Raw genomic sequence first — 4,673 nt, 5'->3', positions numbered from 1 at the left:
TTGACACCCAACCATTTAGTCATTTGTGCATTAAATATGGCCTAATATTTTAGAAAATTGATTTTATCCAATTTTGCAACAAATATATGGTAGGTCCTTCACAAAAAACCTCATTTTGGGCTCTCGAAAAATGGAAAATGATTTTTTCGTTCAAAGAAAATGAAAACTTCCTTAGGAAACATTGTTTGCCATTCCAATATGCACCCTTGTGCACTATATGAGATTATTTTGTCAAACTATGTCATGAATGTGGCCATAAGATTGATCATTTGGCTTGAATGGCATTGATCTCCACACATGATAGCTCGTTTATAAGAACAATTTTTTAAAAGAATTATCGTATTACAAGTTTATTATTTTTCCTAGTAACTTGGCCACATATAATGACACAACACGAAGGTTTTCCATTTTTTTGTTTTTTTTTGAATTTTTCATGCCCGTTTCAAAATGCGGTCAAAACGGCGGGCATGACCGTTCCAAGCTAGTGGTTGACTCTTGGAAAACTTTTGGTGTTTCTCTGATTAAATAGATAATTTTGTACCTAGAAATGATTTTTGGGAAAAATAAATAGCAAACTATGAGGCAGCCGCAGTTCAAATTTGACCCGCTTCCTGTTGAATCGGCAGAAATTTGTCTTTTTTACGAGAGGTGGATACAAGTTTTTGACACCCAATGATGTGGTCTATTATGCATTAAATATGGCCTAGTATTTTAGAAAATTGATTTGGTCCAATTTTACAACAAATATATGGTAGGTCCTTCACAAAAAAACTCATTTTGGGCACTCGAAAAATAGAAAAATGAATTTTTCGTCCAAAGAAAATGAAAACTTCCTTAGGCAACATTGTTTGCCATTTCAATATGCACCCTTGTACACAATATGAGATCATTTGAACAAACTATGCCATGAATGTGGCCATAAGATTGATCATCTCGCTTGAAAGCCATCGATCTCCACACATGATAGCTAATTTGTGAGAACACTTTTTTAAAATAATTATCATATTACAAGTTTATAATTTTTCCTCGTAACTTGGTCACATGTAATGACACAATGCGAATGTTTTCCAAATTTTTGAATTTTTTCATGCCCATTTCAAAATGCGGTCAAAACGGCGGGCATGACCGTTCCTAGGTAGAGGTTGAATCTTGGAAAACTTTTCGTGTTTCTATGTTTAAATAGATACTTTTGTACCTAAAAATGATTTTTGGGAAAAATAAAGAGTAAACTATGAGGGAGCTGCAGTTCAAATTTGATCCGCTTCCATCTGAATCGACAGAAATTTGTCTTTTTCACGAGAGGTGGATAAAAGCTTTTGATACCCAACCATTTTGTCAATGTGCATTAGATATGGCCTAATATTTTATAAAATTGATTTGGTCCAAATTTGCAACAATTATATGGTAGGTCCTTCACAGAAAATAACTGACATGATTTTAACACATTATTTTTAGGCAACTATGACCTATTTAGATGGTCATAACATCACACTGCATTGTGATTGGTCCGTGGACGTCTCACGCGAATCGTGCATCATACGCCGTCGGATGCTCGCAGATCCAATGGCCGTCCTCAACCCTTCCACACCAACCCCGAAACCCTAGCACTGTCCTCTGGTCATTTTCCATCCACCCCCCGCCTCCTTTCTTTCCTGCCTCCCACGATTCGATCCAATCCTCTTGCCCGACCCCTCCCTCCACCTCGACTCCCCCGACCCCACCGGCCGGCGGCGACCTCTCAACCAGCCCCCACCCATCCATCTCTCTCTCTCTAGCGTCCTCTCTCTCTCTCTCGTGGCGGCGCTCACCACTTCAACACCGTCGGCGACCACAACCACGGCCTCCACCTCCCCTCCCCTCCCTGGCTGGAGATCCACTCAATTCCTCTCCCTCCCCTGACTCCTCTCCAATCCCGCCGCTGGCGGACTACCACCCCCACCGGCGACGTCCCTCCCTCCCTCATGAGATCTACGGATGTGGCGACAGCGACTGAAACCCACCCATCGCCCATGGATGGATGGGGACGGGGCGGCGACGGCGGATCCGCACCCACCTTCTCTCGGTGGGTCCTAGAGCGTCCTACCGCGATGGCTCTGGTGATGAGCTACTGCATCGTCTACTGCTTCAACCACGACGCCGTCATCTACTGCTTCAACCACGATGTCGGTTCTTCGTCGACCTCCACCACGCGCGCTGGCATCCGTCCATCTCCGGCCATGATGACCGCGGATCTCCGACCATGATGGGTGCGTCTGTCTCCCCCTCTCTCAGCCTTCCTACCTGCCTCGGCGCCTTAATGTTTCGGTGTCATCTCTGCTCGTCACAGCTCCTTCATGCGGTGCGTGCATCGGTGGATCTAGCGCCCTCCCCCCTCCCCTCCACCGCACTGACACCCAGGCCGGGCACGGCTTCTTCTGCCTGGGTAAGGAAGCCCTAGCTTTGATATGCTTTGTTCGGGGTTACTGCCGTTACGTTTCTCTTTGGCCTACTTTTCTTCGCCGTGAATCAGTCAAATCCGACCAGATCCCTCTTCCTCGAGGCCTTTCCTGGCCCATCCCGGACATGTTCCTAGGGCCGTCAATCAGGATAGCGCTAATTGCAGGATCAGCAGCGCCGCTAGCTTCGCATTCTGATTTGTACGCTACCTGCTAGTCTACGCCTTCAGATTTCACTGTGCATAATTGTTCTAAGGGCACACAGAAGCTCAACCTCGTGTAAATTGCATCATATCCAGTCACTCATGTAAACATACAGTAGAAAGTAGTGAATTACATTCAAGAACTGGTAGGCCGGCATGCCCAGGTTGCTATTACGAGGTTAGTGAATTACACAACTCAGGTTAGGTTGCGAGGTTCGGCGTAATAGCTCCAATCCCCCCGATTACGTATGAATCTGTGGGGGTTGCGTAGTTGCGAGCTGGATTTGTTGATTTGGCGCATTTTCCCTCTTTGTTAATTGACGAGTGGTGGAGCAATTAAGAGATTTTTCTGTTCCAGACTTCACTGATATATTGGGACCTTGTTTAGTATTCATTCATGATCATAGTCTCAAGTTTAAGCCAAGCAGATGATCAAATGCTGATTGACCGACTATGCTACATGAGGAATTGCTGTGTCTCCTGGCAAGTTGTGTTAATTTCGTAGGGGTGTGTACTGACCTTGTTTTGATCTTGCTAATGCAGGGTAAGGAGTTGAAAGGCGCAGGTGGTCAGGCCTGCCATATATGTGGTCACACTGTTGGCATTTCGACCACTGGCGATGTCTTTGTCGCCTGCAATGAGTGCGCCCTCCTGGTCTGCCGCCCTTGGTATGAGTATGCACGCGAGGATGGCGTACTACAAGGAGTTGACGGCCTACTCAAGCGACAAGGGAAGGCGGCAGGCTGGCAGCGCCACCAAGAGCCCAACGCCAACCTCCAAGATTGTGTCCTACCTGTAATTCACGGATAAGGGTATTGATTAAGCTACTCCAGCCCTTCTGATTGATTAAAACGGCTGTTGATGCTTGTGCTAGCTTGCTAGGACTTTCTGATTAAGTTACTCCTTAATCTTAGTGCTTCAACCTCCAAGATCTACTAGTTTTCTTGCTGAAATGAATGCATGCATTTCAATTCCTTATGTTTGTACTCTGGGTTTTAGTCATAGAGCAAGGAATTCAGTATAAATTTAGGTGTACTTCAAGGGGTTGTCGTATGTCCAACACCAGTTGCTGAAATGAATGCGGGTATTCCCTATCTTAGTACTTCGGGTTTTAGTGAATTGCTTGTTTACAGTGTTGTTTTTTGTTGAGATATTACCCTGCTGCAGAAAATTCAGAGAAGGAAAGTTAAAATTCAGAGTAGAACTTCATGAATGTACTGCTCTCATAAATTCACTTTAAGATTGGTGTTCTAGGCCAAGTTATTTAGCCAATTTGATGTTGTTCAGAATTTCTGAATGTACTCCGAGCATGCAAGCTACTGTGACTCGAGCATATTGTTTTCATCAGACTAGTGTACCTTGAGCATGCAAAGTAAACACATGCTACTCCACTTGTCTATTTGTACATAAACTTTTGTTTAAATAAACCGAGCAAATAAACCAAACGGTGCGAACACATTTTGTTATGAAATTTGTCTACTCCACTTGTTTGACTGTACTGAAATCTTTGTTTGCATGTTTCTAAAATATAGAGAAGAACACCCTATGTTCTGGTAAAATATTTGTTGGCTATGATATGAAATACCATGATGTGTGTGTAGTTTCAGTTTCTGTAGCTACAACAAAGTCCAGTTTACTCTGTACTTGCTGCTGATGATTGCTGGCTAAATTTACAGTTGAAATAACAGTAGCCAAGGAGTAGATACCAGACGTATTTACCGTATTTTGCATTGAATGTTCAAAATCAGTTTTGTTGTGGTTTCTTGTTCTGTGGGTCAAATTGCATAAGATGGGAGTATCACAACATGCATATACTGAACATGGGAGTATCACAACCTGAATGTGCAGCTTATGTAGTTTCTGTATTTTTGTTAACTCCACTTGTCTATTTATAGAGAAACTTTTGTTTAAATAAACCGAGCAAATAAACCAAACAGTGCGAACACATTCTGTTCTGAAATTTGTCTACTCCACTTGTTTGATTGTATTGAAACCTTTGTTTGCATGTTTCTAAAATACAGAGAAGAACACCCTG

Source organism: Aegilops tauschii, chromosome 7 (genome assembly GCF_002575655.3).
Source record: "Aegilops tauschii subsp. strangulata cultivar AL8/78 chromosome 7, Aet v6.0, whole genome shotgun sequence".
Lineage (NCBI taxonomy): Eukaryota > Viridiplantae > Streptophyta > Magnoliopsida > Poales > Poaceae > Aegilops > Aegilops tauschii.
The sequence above is the reverse complement of the archived record's forward strand: the minus strand, read 5'-3'. Positions refer to the sequence as shown.